Here is a 19,206-nt window from a genome sequence, read left to right as displayed (position 1 = left end):
TCTGCTTATACTCATTATAGTTGTGAGGTTAAGCTTTTGAGTATAAAACGATATACTAGATGTGGCGTGGATCTCAAGACAATCATAATCTAGTAGCAGATAAACTCATGGGATTAACAAATAGTTAGTATAGAATATGACAAATACTAAACGAGATGACTGTAAAAACTCATGACAACAGACAAAACCTATACCCTGCTCACAAAGAAAGCATTTTAGAAGATACTCAAATAAATGCTAAATTCTGAATGCTAGGTAGACATTCATCACATACACGTAGGGAGATGTTTCCTAAGTATGTTGATTAGCACTGTGGGGACTAAGAGTTGTTTTGTTTTTGTTTTTGTTTTTTTTACTAACATAGATCATGAAACAAACAAATAAAAAATAATCCCTATTAAGAAGAGGAGAGAGTAGTGGGAAACTAGCTGAGGGACAGAATTAGATTTGGTCCATTTAGGAACTAATATGTGTGAGATGATAATTTTAACCAACTGCTTAAAACTCTCAAATGCATCTCCATTACTACAGAACTACTCAGCAATTTAAAATAATTGACATGAAACACCATGAATGGAACTCAAATTAACTATGCTGAGTAAAAGAAACCAGGTAAAAGAACAATATATTTAGTATTATCTCATTTGTCTACAACTCTGCAAAATATCAACTAGTGTACAGTGACAGAAAGCATATCGGTTGTTTCCTGAAGATGTAAGTGAGGTTGGCAGGTATGGTCAGGAGAGAGAGAGATTACCAAGGGTACAAAGAAGACTTTAAGGATGATGGATATGTTCACTATCTTTACAGTGGATGGTTCCAACATATATTTATTTGTCAGAGTTATGAAATTAAATGTTGAAAATGTATCATTTTTTGTGTGCCAAAGATACTTTAATAAATTTGTCAAAAAACAAAGAAATAAAGGGTATTATATGTCTGTTTGGTTTTTTTTGTTGTTGTTGTTTTTGTTTTTACTTTGTAAAAGCTCTGTTAAAATCCACATAGAGCTCAAAATAGAAGTTTCCTTTTGGAGTGGTGTAAGAACTGGATAAGAAGGGCCCAGGGGAGAAGGATAATTTTCTTCATATTCCTCTCAATTTAATTAATCATTAATTAATTAATAATTTAATTAATTTATTGAGCACTTTTTATGTGACAGATACTACTATTGGCATTAAAGTTGCATTAATAAACAATACTAAAAAATCCTACAATTCTTAAGAGGTTTACAGAATTATATAATTGCCACATAATTTATTAAATAGAAAAAACATGCAGTTTAACATTTTTTATTAAAATGTTTATTTCACAAATCATTCATTTTAATTATGTATATGACTATGTTTATGTATTGTGTATGTGTATGTATATATATATATATATATATATATATACACAAACATACATATATATGTGTGTATATATATATATACTGTATGCATGTATGTATATACACATGCATATAGATATTTCCTCTTTTTGGATCTTTTTTCTGACTTCTTACTTTTTCACCTTTTTTTATAAAAGCTAATATACTTGATAATATACTTATTAATGGAGCATTTCAATTTAACAATGTTCTTCTTGCGTCACTTCTATTACACTTATTTTTTAACTAATACATAAAAACTGCAAATGTTAATGAAATAACATATTTCCAATGCATGTACAGATTTTGGAATGTGTAAATCAGTTTAAATATATCTCTACTAAAACATTTATCACTAGCACATGGTGAGAACTCTTTAACTCCCTTTTTGTAGCTTTTGGAAACATGCAGTACTTTTGTATTATCTATTGTTATCCTATACTGCAATAACACACCTGAACTTCTTGCTCCTCTCAGATGTAACTTAGCACCCATTGGGTGAAGGACATTACCCCAGGGCAGATCTACAGTACCTTCTCCTTTGTGGAGCTTCTTAAGCTCAGATGCACACAAGGCAAGCTCCTTGTGTGTCCTACAAAGTCTCCTTCATGCTCCAATTATTAAACAGGTAAAACTTCATCTGTTATTGACATATGTGCCTCTTTCACTTAATGAAAGCCAATATTTGTGTATTCTGAGCAATCATCAGTGTCCAACATATTGCTATACAACATTTCTCAGTCTCAGTCCATTCTTCCTGACATGAATAGCTGAGAGGTGGATGCTGTTGTGCCAACTCCAGTCCACCACACCATGATTGGCCAGCTGCGCTGTATTGACCAGGATTCTAATTTCCTGGATCCACAGGAGATAGCCATGTCTTCCATAGATTTCCTAGGGATATATGAAGACATAGGTGCCATATTTGTGACTTCTAGATTTAAGAATGTATAGTTAAACTATTATAGAGAATACTTCAAATAGAAAGCTATTGATTATTTTCCAGAATGTGTATAGCTTCCACCACCCCCCCCCCAATTTTTGCTATTTTGGGTGCTAAAATTAAGTCATCTTTAACCTTTCCTTATGTAGGGAAAAAAAGGAAATCAGTGACAGATCCATGGCTCTATAAAAAGTGAATATTAAACTGGGGGGGTGGTTGGGAGATGAGAAAAAGGAAACAGAGAAACAGAGAACTTAATTGAGGCTGGACAGAGAAATTTGAGGCATAAGAATTCTCCCCAACAGAAAAGGCCACCTGAAGTACAGGTGCCGGAGGTCAGCTTCTGAGAGGAACATGCCCTGCATGCTGTGCTTCATGAATATGGGAATTTCATTCACACTGAGTCGGTCAGAAAGAAGAGGATGCGTAGACACCAACAGGACAGAGAATTTAGTGGAAGCACAAAGAAGACAAAGGCGAAAGTGACTATAAATACCTAGATGCTACACAAACCCTAGAGAAGCAATGGATTTGCATTAGATCTGAGCAGGGAGTAAAGAGAATGTCTTTAAAGAAACAAACTTTAGGATGATCAGGGGTTACAAAGTACATAATACGATCCTGGAGTTATTTATAGATTACAATGAATTTCTAATGACTATTATTGAATTTCTATGATGGTTCTGGAAGATCTCAATATGTAATTTATTTTTTGAAACAAATATGTAATATAAACATATATGTTGTCTTTGATTTCTTTTTCTTTTTTTTTTTTTTTTTTTGCCTTGGGGATTAAAATTAAGCACAGTGAGAAAATCTGATGCTATGAGTCTGGCTTATTTAGGCTTAATTGCTTATACTTTAACTATGATGGAACTCCCCAAAGTTTTCTATGTACACATCAGTATACTAGATTCTGCAAATACTGTGTATGATTTTAAACTAAAACCAAAGAGTTCCCCCCACACACCTTTTTTTTTTTTTTTTTTTTTTTTTTTGGTTGTTTGGCTTAGGAAATTGCATTTAGAAAAACCCCTTTGGCCAGAAACACTGTTGTACTCTAAATGGGAAACTTGTATCTTTCTTGATAAAGACAATTTTTTTTTTCTTTCTGTGTGGAACTAAACTGTTCTCTAATTCCCCTAGTGGGACTTGAATTAATATAGTAGAACAGAGTTTACCCTCAACAGCTGCAACTTGCACCTGTGCAGTATTTTTTTTAATCCTTTTTCACTGCAGTGTGATAGAGAAAAAAGCAGGGGAAATGCTTTATGGGATCTTCCAACTGTGATGCTTAATGTATTATTAGGAACAGAAATCCTCAGTGGGATTTAACCATGCCTACTAGGAATTAGGCTTAGGGAACCAAATATGAAAAGTATATAACATTTTTTTCTAACCTACACTAAGCTGGGCCTGGGGATCCACAGTGGTCATTTTCTGGTTTCTCCCCAATCTGTCATCCTAGATTTCCCCACGTAATTCCATCTTCTGACTTCTGTGATCCACAGCCTACAGGGCAGAAACATTTGCAACACCATACTGGCATTGCATGAGGATCATTGGCTAAGACAGAGCACACAATCAGCTTTGCTGTATGCCTGCTCCACGCATCATTAAGCATTAATGAAATGTTCCCTAATTGTTTCTCATTCCTGGCTCGCAGGCTCTTTATCGCTTGGTACTTCTGTGTGTGTGTAGCTACTCTTGAAGTCAAGCTAACTTTTCCAACTGTTGAGATGGCTGGCACACACCTCTCTGTGGAATGAACAATATTAACCTACTATGATTTGGAAGGCAAAAGAAGGAGTAAGAATGTTCCTGATCACGGGCATCTAAACAACATTTTCAGTTTTGCTTTTAGCTGCCAATTATTTTACTTCTGAATTGCAAGTACTGCCATCCACTCTTGGCTTTGCATGAAGATCTGTGCCAACTATCAAAAACATCTTAGCATCATTCATTGCTATTTGAAAAAAAAATTCAGTAATGGATGTGAATAAATGTTCAAGATTTCTGAGGAAACTTCTCTAAAGAAAACCTTGCAAATAATGTATTTTAAGAGAAAATTGTTTGGAAAATACAGAAGATTATAAGGAAAGAAGTCGACCAATTTGTACCATCACACAGAGATAAAAGCCATTCATATGCTTGGTATAATATATTTTGAAAAAAAAATGTTTTGGATATGTCTCAGCAAAACAAATTTCTCCCATCAGAAATAGAAATAATGATCATCTTAAATGTGTATGTTGGGAGTAGGAGGAAAGTTTTATTGCTGACTGTTAGAAAAAAATTAAAAGGTGCAAATGCTAATAAAAACTGTCACCATGCTTGACAATTTAATAAGGGGAGATTATGAGTGCATTATTATCTTAGCAGAATATTTCATTTCACCCAGGATCTCCCCCATAAGACCCAAGTGGCAAATCTAGCTTAGAATTCAGTGCCAATTTTTATACTGGATATATTTGGGGAACTGCAATCTCCAACTGCAGCAAACTGTTCCTGTTGACCAAGTAGTAAAATAAAATTCAGGAAGAGTTAGTGGTGAGTTTGCAAAATTCAGCAACCTCAGGAGTTATTAGACAGAAAACTTTTCATTTTTAATGAGGGCTGTAGGGGATTTAGGCACATAAATGAATGTGGTTCTGATTAAAAATATCAGTCACATATTGCATGCAAACATTTAAACTAAGGCCAACTTGCAATAAAGTTTCAATGGGGTCAGGCTATGTCAAAATTCATTCTTTTTTTTTTTCTTTCTTATATTTTTTTCATATTGGGGATTGAACCAAGGGCCTTGTGCACTAACACTATTTAACACTATTTCGGCCTGACCTACACCCCTAGACCCTCAGAATGTGACTTTAAAGAATTCATTTAATTAATATAAACTCATTAGCTAACAAATTAAGTAATTATCAATTAAGTTTAATTTATCTTGAAATATGAGCATTCTTTCCAGAACCAAAATTATCCATAGAATATATGTTCCTTTAACATTAATTCTGCCAGTTTTAGGTTACCAAATTTCTCCTTTCTCCTCCTGATTCCCTACTGAAGTGTCAGCCAGCTATATTTTTTGATTAAGTGGACGTGTATGCCTCTTTTTACTTCATCTGTTGTTCTGTGGCTCCCAGGGTTGAATGCGTATGGCAAGGCCCAGTGAGAACACAAGTTGGTGGCCAATATTGCCGCATGCCTGTCATTTCTCCGGCTTATACTGCACAGATGAGTGGGTCTGTCCTTTGAGTGATAGTGGGGACAGGGCCTGGGAGAAATCAGAGTGACAACTTAGCTCAAAACAGACCCCCCCTTCTTCACAGACTGACGTGTTTCAGAGGACAAGTGCCTACAGTAGACATTTCCACCACATCCACGGGCTTAAAGGTATATATTTACTTAAAGTCACAGGATTTTCAGATCTTCATGGGAGGATGCTAAGTGAAAGAAAACAGCACCTCCATGAGAGAAGAGGTGCTTGTGACTGGTAAGCATCAGACCAGCATCTGCCCTTCTGTCCTCTGGCTGTCAGGTCTCCCCACAGCAAGGTTCTTTCCATGTTCCATTTTTAATAGCTCTGGACCAAGGCAGCTGGGCTATTGGGTACCTTCTTGTTGTGACTAGAATTTTTCTCTTCTTTTTTTTTTTTTTTAACATTAGAGTCTCTCTTCTACCACTGAAGTCACTGAAGTTCATCAGTTGATTTTACAAAGAGGATTTTAAGTAAAAAAAAAAAAAAGGAAAGGCTTATTCAGAATAATTTTACCATATTTGGGGGGAAAAGTCATTCAAAGACTAGATCCTGTTGATGTTGATTTCTCAGTATGTTTATTGATATAGGATCTCTCAGTACATCCATAAAATAGGTACTCAATCAATGCATTTAATTTAGTTTAACTGTTTCCTTGAATTCAGGTAGGCAGTAGGGCAAAAAAAATAGAATTGGCTGTAGTTAAGCAGAAGAAACTGTCCACGTCAGCAAAATTCAAGTCTATGGAGAGTATGGAATAACTCTTCCCACGAAGAAGGTTGTGTATACGGTAGACAAGTACTTCCAGCTGTACTGTCTTACCTGCCCTTCAATTTACCCTCCCCACCCCCCACCCCCGTCAGACTGGGCAATATAAAAAGAAAGGTGTTAAGAGGCTGTTAACAATAGAACTGGGAAGGAGAGTTCAATCCATTCCAGATGTAGTAGTTGACACCTTGTTTTGACTTTGTTCTAAGTCTAACACCTCATACATCATTGACAATGGGCCAATCAGGAATCATACCTGGTGATTGAGGTACCATGATTAGGTGCTAATAATTAGGGCTAGAATTCCTTTGACTGAAGAAAACATTTTGGTAGTCTGTTTCTCAGAGCTTCACACTAGATCTTTTTTACCTGGCTTTGCAATTATACTTTCTTGAAGCCAATTTTGCAATTATATTTTTTTTTCTTCTTTTGTTTGCCCTATTTGGAAAAAAACATATCTGCACTTTGTTGTTGTTTTTCTTTTTTTTTCTTCTTTTCATTTTTTTAAATCTACCCAGTTGGAAACCACAAATATGATATTCTGAACTATACTATAGACCTAGTTTACCAACAGGTATGAATTTAATAATTTCTTTGTAGAATATGACAAGAATGAAAAGGCAAAAGAGTTTTTTGTATTATAATGAAGGATATCTTGAAAGAGCTTCAGAACCCCAGGACTACAGTATGAGAACCACTGTATTAAAAGATATTTTCATGATTATACTCACCAAGAGAGTTTGGAGCATGGATAATGGAGGAGGTAAGGAAGGAATAGAAGCTTTAGAAGAGAACTGAGAAGTATGAAGATGGGAAAATGACAGAGGACTTTTCTTATACTAGAAAAAAAAAAGGACAAATCAAGGTGGGAAAGAAGACATTGACTAAAATATACAGAAGGCAACTTTCCTGTTCAAATGTGGTGGTGTTGATGCAGTTGTTCAGTGGGGAACCAGCCTAAGACAGGTACAGATTATTCAGGGTATATTCCATGTATATGCACTTTCAGAAACAAAATATTATCTAAAATTCAGACAAAACCATTATTCTTGAAAACTCATCCAATGGATTGTAGAGGGGAAAAAGTATAGCAGATCATTCAATAAGTCAAGACCCTTATTAAAATAGAAATGAAAAAAAAATCTTACCTTAAACAGTGAATCCCTAAACTTAAATGAGATTGTATAACTACATTAGAAATTCAGAGTAGAACTCATTGAGAAGCTGCCATTTAAACAAAGACTTTGAAGAGGTGAAGGATGTAACCTTGTAGGTAACTTAATGAAGAGCATTCCAGGCAAGGGGAAGAGTCAGCATAAATGTTATAGATGTGGAAAATGCCTGGAGTATTTAAAGAAAACTATCAGGAATTCAGTGTGACTAAAGCAGAGGAGCAAAGTAGATGATTGTGGAAAATACTTTTAGACAGGTAACAGGGAGCCAAAAGGTCATTATAGAAACTTTGACCTTTGTTCCAAGTGAACTAGAAGCCATTGCAGAATTTTGAGCAGAGGACTAATAAGATGACACATTTGATGATTCAGCAATAAGTCAAGGAGGGCAACAATGGAAAGAGACAAGTGAAAAGCTATGCCCAAGAGACTCTGAGATGATCGTCTTCAATTCCTTCCCCTCTCATATTAAGCATGTGGAGCTTTTCAACATGAAGAACATGAATCTTCAAATCTGGGATAGAATTATTGACTTGTTTGACTAAGAAGATGAGATAGAAAAAGAGGAAGGACCCTAATAAGAAGTCCTGCATTCCTGAACTAACTTTTCTTGAAGCTCACTCATGGGATGCTTCAACTTAAAACTATGTTACTTGAAACCGAGCCTACATGGAGAGTCTATGTGTACAGGGCCCTGCTGACAGGTCCATCTGAGCACCACTTACCAGCCAGCATCAACTGCCAACCAAGCTCATGCACCATCTAACTGTAAGTTCACTAAAGACCCCAGTGAGAACCAACTCAAATAGCCACATCAACTCAAAATGTAATAAAGAAAGGTAAAATATCACCCAAGTTCACAAAGATCTGGAGTAACTACAAATAAATGAAGCAAAAGCTATTGCTTAATTCATAGAGAGGTACCAATAAAGAAATGAGAATAGTCTGGCTTTTCAATGCAATTTATATAGAGCAAAAATTTTCATCTGACTGATTTATGTCTAAGTAGATGTGAAGAAAAAGCAATGACTAAGAATATCTACAAAACATTTTACCAGAACAATAGAAAGGTAGAATTTGCTACCAAATAAATTTTTAGAGAACTGTAGATGGAATAATTATGGGGGAGAAGTAGCCTTTTTCATATATTAATTTTTTATTTGTTTTAATTACTTCTACATAACAGTAGAAAACATTTATCCACTTTGATATAGCGTATACAGATGGGATATAATTTCTCATTTTTCTGAGTGTACATGTTGCAGAATTATACTGATCATGTAGTCACATACATACATAAATTAATAATTCATTCTACTATCTTTTCTATCCCCACATCCCGCCCCCTCCCTTCCCATCACTTCTCTCTACCTATTCTAAGGTAACGCTATTCTTCTCTAATGCTCCCAGCCTTATTGTAAATTAGCATCCACATATTAGAGAAAACATTAGACCTTTGGTTTTTTAGGATTGGCTTATTTCACTTAGCATGATATTCTCCCACTCCATTTATTTACTGGCAAATGCTATTATTTCACTCTTCTTCAAAGCTGAGTAATATTCTGTTGAGTATATATACCACATTTTCTTTATCTATTAATCTGTTGAAGGACGCCTAGGTTGGTTCCATAGTTCAGTTATTGTGAATTGAGCTGCTATAAACATTTGTGGCTGCATTACTGTAGTACGCTGATTTTAAGTCCTTTGGGTATAAGCCAGGGAGTAGGATAGCTGGATCAAATGGTGCTTTTTTGAGCATAGAATTTTAAAAGGAGTGATTTAGGAACTTATTTGGTAAAAGCAAGTAAGGTGGGCAAAATGGACAAATTAAATCCAGGAAGATTAGTGGAAAACTTATCTGGATAGAAATGTAAAGTGAATCTGGCTTTCTTAGGAATAGCTACAGGAAGTAAACAAAAAAGAAGAAAAAGTGTAAGACAAAAAAAATGTCCAAAGTGACAATGTCAAATGTCAAAGAATGAGTCATATAATTTGATCATAGTCTATGAAGATAGGCACAAAGACCATGTCTAGGTTTCTATAATTTAAATTAGATAACAAAGGCTTCAGTAGAAATGAGAAATTTATGAAAGTTCATGACATATTCAAAGTAAATTGTCCTGAAATAAATGGGGAAATCAGAATCGTGTATATTTCTCTTTGTGGAGAGGAGCCACCATGGCTTATGATTTTGTAATGTGTTTATCAGTATATTTAATTTTGTACTTATTTACTTTCTTTCTTTGTAGAAATGAAATGAGAGATTTTTGGATTCTGTTTGTTTTCAGGAGGTAGGTAAATTTGTCATTTTTCTATTTTATTCCAAAAGTGTTCTGATTAAATGTTGTGGCTTTATTTGTAACCCAGAGGCACTTAAAACATTCAAGGAAAATCCGTATCTTAACAGATTTTCAGCGTAATCACCATATACTAGTGATCCAAATAGATTTGAATAAGCTTTGGTTAAATATCAAAAAGTTAATATTCTTTCATCACAAAATCCCCAGCCCGCTTTTGCCCTTCTGAGTAAAGAAAAAAGTAAATATAAACATGTACAAAAGATAAATGATTAAAACAACCTAAAAAAAATTAAAAAGCCAGTTTCTCAATAAAGAACAGAAAGAAGAGGGTCTTTTAGTCTTTGCTTTTATAATCACATTTCTGGTGTGCTTTACTGAAAAAGGAAGGGTTAAGAGGGAATGTAGGAAGCAGAAGTGGAGTTAGTACCATGTTGTCAAATTTCAGGAAGGACCGGTGCATCTATTTGCTGTTTGAAATTCAATTTTCATTAGCAACATAATTCTCTATCTGCATGTAAGCCTGACTCACTTTTACTGTCAGTTCCCCAAGCAGTTTTCTTACAGTCACGGGTGGTGGTGATTAATTTTTCCATGCTCTATCTTCCCTGTGAGCATGATATCTGCTACTTGGAACTAAATTTTAAATCTGAAGGTTAGCACTTGACATTGGAAACTCAACTTAAACCTGTTAATACTTTATATGCATGCACATATAAATATTGAGTCTTAAGATGTGTTAGTATGCAATTTTTGTTATGCCCAAGTAACACTGCATGGGAATAGATAATGTTCCTCAGTAAGAACTATATACCAAGCAGTTTTTAAAGAATTTTGCACCTATTACCTTTTAAAATCTTAATAGGAAATGTATAAGGTAGACACTATTATCTCTATTTTACAGATAGGCAAACTGAAATCCATAAAGATTAAGGAACTTGACAATGTTACACAGTGAATAAATTGTAAAGATTTAAACATGAGATACTGGCCGCAGAATCTGTACTTCTACCTCTATACGGCACTGATTATTTATGCACAGAAGAGAAGGAAAAGATATGTGTTAGAAAACAAAATAGTACAGAGAAAAATCAACACTCTGAATTATGAGACAGTTATAGAAATTTCCCAAGGCCCTACGGAGAAGACCTCTTAACTGGTTGACAAAAAATATCAAATGAATCTGGTATTCATTACATCCAGTGGGGCAGTGGAAAAAAAAAACTGTGCAGTACATTCAGACCATGAGATAGTGTTTAGCAACTGAAAGGACAAACTACTGGTGCATGTAGCAACTTAGATGAGCTAAGTGAAAGAAACCAGTCAATCATAAATGGTTACATACTGTATGATTCTCTTCCAGGGCCCAGGAATAGCAGAAGACAGTGACTATAATGGATAGCATAAACAAATATTGGTGTATAATGGAATGTTTATGAATCCTGATTATAGTGTTGGTTTCACATGTCTTAAAATTTATAGTATTGGGGCTGGGGCTGGGGCTCAGACGTAGCGTGCTCGCCTAGCATGGGCGAGGCACTGGGTTCGATCCTCAGCCCCACATAAATGTAAAATCAAGATATGTGTCTACCTAAAACTTAAGAATACACATTTTAAAAAATTTATAGCATTAATGTATTGCAATAAAATATAGCAATGAAAAAAAAAAGAGAAATTGTTAAAATTCCAGTAAGGGAGGAGTATCTTGGTCACTTTCTCAAACTTGATCAAGTTGCTTAGACTTTTGTAACTTCAGTTTCTCTCTTTAATTAACCATTAAAACACCTAGCCAGCAGCATATTATAAAGGCACATTCTCTGAGGTGCTCAGCACCGTGACTAAAAAGTAGAAAGTTCAATGAATGGTCATGGATACTGTTCATTGTCTTGAGAGGAAAATAAAAGTAGCTTCCTTTGCTCTATGTCCAGATTCTCCCAATTACAGAGTAGGATGATCTGGTCCTAAGAAAGCAGGTTCTTTCAAAAGTCAAAGTCTGCAGGACCTTTTTCCGGTGTTCTCATGTGGTGATTTTACTGTTTTCCATGGAAGCACATTATTCTTCTTACACCTGCGTCAGGAATTCTGCCAAAGCAGCTGCAGGTGACACATTCAACCACAAGAACTGAAGATTCATCTTTCTCCCACCACCTCTGATGCTACTGCCTTGGGTTGCCCTTCCCTCTTTTTCTGTCAGCCACCAGTCCCAACTTCTGGTTGATGAGATCCAGCACTGTCCTTCTCTGGAATTGTCTGAGAATCACTATGGGGAAGCTCATGCAGCTCCATGACTGCAGTCCTTCCAACAATCAGTTAAGCAAATAGCAGGTCAAGATATTTGCCAAATAAAATCCAGTTCTCAAAGACAGGCAGCCATAACCAAAATACACTGCAAGTCTGCTATGTGCCTGAACTTCTTCTTGGTACTTCATAGGCATTTTTTGATTTCTTCAAAATATATCTATAAAACCAGCAACCTTATCTCTAGTATATGAGAAAAGAGACAGATGTAAAGTTACTTTCCCAAGGGAAAGTCACTGATGTTGGAGCTGGGATTTGAACTTAAATGTGATTAAAATTCACTTTATCTTCTGTAGGAAATTTTACACTGCACAAAAAAATATGTATTTTTAATATTCCACTGAAAAGTAAATACATGCAAGGATCATTAACTATTTTAGGCTAAATTAAATAAAATAATATCCGCACTTTTTTATTAGTTTGCTATTTCCTGGAGAAGGTGATGATTTGACTTTCACCAAATTAAAGTTTAGGTGATTAAAAAAAAGGGATTTAAAGATTTTTTTTTTCTTTTTAACTTATAATCTTACAATCTATCTTCTATTACCTTTTATTCTTCTGTTTTTCCCTCTTTCTCCTCTTCCTCAAACCTTTCTTGTATTTTTTCCTCTGTCACTAGTATTATTATTAATCAATGCCATTTCTTAGAGTCAAAATATTTTTTACTAAGATATGTGAAGATATCTTGGATAACAACAAGTAGAATTATGGGTAATTTGAGAACAATAACAGGAGCATATTTATTTCTTTTCAAGAAATTAACTGTGTGATGTTGGTAAAGGAAATTTTAAAATGCAAGGAGATAATGTCAGATAATTTTTCTTGTGAGTTCATGAAAATGATCAATGGAAGCATTATTACAGATGATATCAAAATGATAATTACAAATGAGATAAAGTCTGGAGAAAAGCTCACCCTCCTGCTTTGCTATGCAGTGAATACACAAATATTGTCCAGTTGTAATGGTACTTGATGAAACTTCTGTTCATGCCCATAGTACATGAACCAAGTAAGACTCAGGTACCTGGCAGCAGAACTTTAAAAAATTTGAAAGTTGTTCAATAAGAGTACTCTTTCACATTGCTTGACCTCGTTTACATATTTAAGATGAGCTAGAAAATTACATTTCTATAAGGTGTTAGAGAATAATATTTAAAATTAACACTGATAACTCAACATATACCAATAACTAGCTAAGACCTATACATCTGTTTTCATATTCAGGTCTCATAATGACTAGAGATGATTTTCATCATTTGCATAGTGAGAGAAGCCACTGAGCCACCTGTGCTCATAATTATTCTATATTGCTTCTCCTGGGGAAAAAGCGGCTACTGGAGCCACCTTCAGTGACTTCTGATGAAAGATCCTATATATGTAGTCTACCCTACTGTGTAAAGAATTGCATTTAGCCACTCAAATGAGATATTTGCTATGCACTCCTTGAAATTTATTCTGAAAGTACAAAAGGCTTTGTTTGGTCATTGCCCAAATGCATTCTTGATTATTCTTCAAGCCAGTTTCCTTGTATGGGTATTGATGATGAGATTTGCGCTTGCAGAAATTCTGCTGATATGCCAACAAAGACAAGGAGACATCTTAGCTTCAAGTTAGTATCATCCATAATAATTGACCTTGTACTGTGAATTTTAACTGTTGAGCAATTGAATTTCAGACTCCAAGCAAAAGAAAAGATTGTTACATGGGTGTAGTACTAGCATTAGGAGGTTGCACAGATGTGGGCAAGGAAGAAATTAGGTGTTATACCATTCATTAGTTTTGCAGACATGAAGGTCATCTGTAAAAAATCATTTACATGAACAGAATGCAATTAGAATTCAGATAATAAGCTGGCTCATCAAACACCAAGACAAACACATTAAATTCCTTCTTGGTATATCAATGTAGCAATAACATCAGGCATTTTGGAACAAAATATAATGGATCAAATTGTGACAGTCAAAACAGCCAAGTCCACAGATACTACTATCAATGTTTTTCATAGAATATAAGACAAACTGATAATTACTAATTCAGAAAAAAAAAGCACTGGCTTTGATATAAAAAAGATTTGGCTAACTCTCCAGGACTATTATGTTGTGTGATTATATGACTGTACTTAAAGACCAGTGGAGATCTGTATTTTTATTTCCCCAGTGATATAGAAAATAAAATTTTGAAATGAATTCACTATAATAATTTTAGTCTGTGGAAGGAAAAAAATAAACATGTGTCTGTATTTTCAGAGCTTTGTCACAGAATCTTGCAAATGCCTGGTACAGAATCAGGAATCAACACATATTTGAATGAATAAATGATTAAGACCCTCTAGAAAACATAGATACTAGCATGCACTACAATGAAATTTAATATTAAAGGAGATAGGTGTCCCTATGTACAGAAGGTACTCGTGAAAAAGTAGTTATACATCATTAAGTTATCCTAATTTATTGTGTTCCTTTTGCCATCTGACCAATTTGTTAGGCACCAAGCTACAAAGGTGAAAAGTTATTTTTCCTAAGTCCACTAGGAAAGGACTTATTTGAGAAGCAGTAATTATATCATGCTATAATTAATTTTAGAATGTGGGTTTCGTGGCACAGAGTCAATGCATTAAATTAAGTCTTGGATATTACATTATTAAGGGAAACCCTAGTTGGTAAAACTAATGAGTTCCAAATTTCAATAGCTTTGCATGCAGGTGTTCCCAGATGGCAGAAGGTGGTTTTCCTCTGTGTGTTATTCAGCCATCTGCTTCCTCAGCCATCCTCTGTCGTGCTTCAGTGCGATATCCAGCTGGAGGATGTGGGAAGAGAGCAGGGAAAGGACACCACCATTTCTCAAGCACCTTAACTGAGAAGGCATAAGCATGATTTCTGTCCACAAGCCATAGCGAAAGCTAGTTAAAGGATTCATCCTGTATGACAGGAGATCTGAGCTTCAAACTCTGATCTGGCCTATGAAAATTCAGTGGATGGATAGAACCATGTTTGCCGTAGGTCTCTACAGGAGGCCAACACTGCTGGACTGGAAGAGTCAGAGGGGCCTTCACAAAAGTGGTGGTACATGAACTGAGACTTGAACCATGACTAGGCATTATCCTGAAGGATAAGCAAGAAGGGGGTCCCAGGTGAAGTGAACAGCATGTGCAGTGGCCTGTGGGCTACAGAAAGCAGGTGCAAACAGGAAAATCAGGGAGTTGCATCTTGCTTCTCCATTAATTGTGCATTAGTGAGTGGTGGAGAATGGAGCTGAGGGTGAAGAGCCTGAATGTCACTGTCTTAACACCCTATCTCCTCTTTCGATTCCCCTTCTCCTTCAGTATTCTCATTGACTGGGTCTAGGTCCTCACAAACAATTGTTCTCATTCTTGCTCATTCATGAGGATAATCTCCCTGCTAGACAGGGCCACTAAAGGGAAATCTTTCCTATTGAATGATTGACCTTTTAATTCTCCCAATTGACTGTGTAGATAAAGCCTGGTCATGTGTCTCAGCCAATTGGCCCTCTATTGAGAAAAGCAAAGCATGGTTCTCTCACTGCAGCAGACATGACTGGAGTGCACCAAGGACATGGGCCAGCGCTGTGCATATAACATCTGCTAATTAACTGCCTTTTGAAATGTAGAAAGTTCAGTGTGTGGTGTCCCGGTATTGTGTTTCCTCATCGATACCCTTCAGCCAAGAGAGCACAATCCCTGGTGACAGCAATATGTTCATTTATTTTTAATATTCCATGACCTACTCAGGGTTGTGGCCTCATTAAAAAACGATTGATGTCGTTGACATAAGCCTGTGAAGTGTCCTTGTTGTCTGCATTTAAACATGATGAAGGAAAAAAAAAATGAAAGAGTTGCCCTAGATCTTTCCAAGACTGTAACAAAAACTGACAAGAGTAATTGTTCGCTACTTCAGGGACATACAAAAATAGATAACCAATCAAATGAGGTCAGTAAATTTTGCTTCTGCTATATATGGGTGGAAAAGTTGCTATTTTTAAAGTTTTAAATTACTAACATTAATGGGAAAAATCTGGCTTCCTTATTAATTTCACTTAATTAATTTTCTGCATTATACTAGGATTCTAGGATATGTAAAATCTTTTTAACATCAGGTTATGTATGTAAATCCCACAAATGGTCTTTTTTTCTTTCTTTCTTTTTTTTTTTTTTTTTTTTTTTTGATCTCTACAAATACTGTATGAGGAAGACTCATGAATAATGTGCATAAGTCTGCATGGTTCAGACCAAGCTTCTAAATACTGACAGCTGTCAAAAATGTGACTATCACTAGATTGTTTGAAAATTTACAGACAGTTACAGTAAAGGTATTACTTTAAACAAAGTATGTTTTTATGTTTACTGGTTATTGATGGCTGATATTCACAATAATATGTTTCTTCTAAGATATTTCTTTTTCCTGCAGAATCTTCTGAATGATACAGGAAACAATTGCATCATGCTAAGTATTATTTTACTAATAATTCTGTTGTGGGATAAATTAATTACATATAAGAAGCTGGACGGCAATGTTTGGTGTGCATTTTAACCCTTGAACTCACTGACTGTTTAAAGCCTGGCAGAGAGAGCTGAAGGTGTGGGACCACAATTGCCAAAAAGCCCAAACCGCTGACTTTGAGAAATTCATGGTTTAATAGAAAAGACAATATGTAAAACAATTGCACTGGATTTGCCTTAAGTGTTTAAAAAAGAGAGAGAGTACATAGCCCTTTGGGTATAATTAAAGAGAGGAGAAATAAAATTTCCTTGGAACTTTTAGGGACACAAAATTGTGGGTTAGAACCTTAACTCTATCTCCATCACTCTCTTCTCCAGTCTCTTGTAGATACTCAAATTGCAGGGTGTTAAGAGGTTTAAACAGAATAAATTATGCAAATGGCTAAACTGGTGCCTGATCATTTTATATTCCTCAAAATGTTAGCTCTTTGTTATAGAATCACTAAGAGACATGAGCAATATTTCAAATGTGATATTTAAACATAAAAAAATATTTAGGTAGAAAATATAGAGAAGAAGACTATTCTAGGCAAAGGAAAAAAAAGCAAATGTATAAAGCAATATGCAACATAAATTTGTGACATGGGATTCCCTTTCCTTTACTCTAACTAAGCAAAAACAAACCACAACAACAACAACAACCGCAAAAACAACAAAAAGAAACATTAATTTTCTGTTTTAAGAAGGAAATGCAAAAAAAATCCATAATGAAAATTAACTGGATAGTTTAGAAAATGCTTAGGTTCAGAATCTTCTATTTTATAAATGAGTACACTCTGATCTCTTAACTCACTCTAGACTATCAGACTAATTAAGGAAAGTTCACCATCCACATGCACTTACTCCTACCTTCAAAACCTAGGCTATTTTCACCTCACCAAACTTGGGTTACGCTTTGACAATTCTAATTGATATGGTACTAATGACAGAATTTATATCATTGAAAAGTATGCAATCACTATGAAAACATTCAAGTTGATCATTTGACTGAATTTCTCTGACTGTATTTTATTTAATACACTAAAAAGAGTAAGGAGGTATAATTATTCCCATGTTGAAAGTAAGGCTCAGAGAGAGAGCACATGTATAAAGTCACATGTGTAAAGTCACTAATTTAAAACTTTGGGGTCACCAGCTAGCAAGTGGTAAATTAAGAACCATCTCAGTCCATTAAGCCTGCTATAACAAAAATGCCATACCCTGAGTGGCTTTTAAACAACAGAAACATATTTCTCACATTTCTGGAGGCTGGAAATCCAAGAACAAGGAGCCAGTGAATTTGGTGTTTAGGAAGCACTTAGTTCCCAGTACATAGATGGCACTTTGTTTGCACATCTTCAAATAACAGCAAGAGTGAGGGAGCTCTCTGGCATCTCTTTTATAAGCCCATTCATGACATCCCTGCCCTTAGAACCTAATGACCTTCCAAAGACTCCAATTCCTGACACTATCATCCCAGGGATGAGAATTTTTTTAAAAAACAGGTAGAAGTCATTTATTTTTCATGTGCTTTTTATATAATATTTTAAAAGATAAATCTCAAATATCATTCTTTGACTCTTCTACTCTAATGCTTCTGTTTTGGCCCAATGCACTCAACCAAATACACAAAATCACAAAATAGATGTTGATATCTTTGAAAACATCTCCACAAAGACTTGTGTTAGTAAAATATGATATAAAGTGAAATAATCCCTGTCCAGAAAGACAAATACTGCATGTTTTCATTCATTTGTGAAAGTTAAATTAAAAAAAAAAATGACTTCACAAAAGAACAGTGGAATAGTATTCACTAGAGACTGAGAATGGTGACAGTTAGAGGGGACAGAAAAAGGAAGAGAATTTTAGATAATAGGAATTAGGGGCTGGGGATATAGCTCAGTTGGTAGAGTGCTTGTCTCACATGCACAGGGCCCTGGGTTCAATTCCCAGCACCACAAACAAAACAAAACAAAAAGATAGGAGGAATTACTCTTTGTGTTCTATAGCAAAGCATAGTAATTATAATCCACAGCTATTTATGATACATTTCTAATAACAAGAAGAGCCTGAAGTTTCCCAACACAGACATAATAAATGTTTGAGAAGGTGGAGATATTAATTACCTTGATTTGATCATCACACATTCTATATATGTATCAAGTTATTGAACACTACCCCACAAATATAAACAAATACCATGTGCCAACTGAAAATAATAACAAGCCTCACATAGAAAACTAAGATGTGTTGTTGGTTGAAGAGTCATTTGTTCATCAGATAATTAAGGAAGCACCTACAATGCACTAGGTGTGAGAATTTTAACACAGCAGTGTGCGGGGAACGGGAACACAAACATCAAGGTCACAAAGAGAATCCAGGGCAGCTGTCTCTGATTCCAAACTCTCTTTTCCCAGTATACTGGATGCCATTTTTGATTTATAATTTGGTCAAAACCTGTCCCTAATTGGAGCTGACTACCTCTGGACACATCTAAGGATCCCTTCGAGTGCTTTGTTGTATGTATCACTGAAGATGATCAATAATTCTTGTGGTCTTTTATCAGCTTCTTTGTAGAAAGAACTGCACTTAAATAAACCAATCA

Source organism: Marmota flaviventris, chromosome 7 (genome assembly GCF_047511675.1).
Source record: "Marmota flaviventris isolate mMarFla1 chromosome 7, mMarFla1.hap1, whole genome shotgun sequence".
In the NCBI taxonomy this organism is placed as follows: domain Eukaryota; kingdom Metazoa; phylum Chordata; class Mammalia; order Rodentia; family Sciuridae; genus Marmota; species Marmota flaviventris.
Note: the sequence above shows the minus strand (reverse complement) of the source record.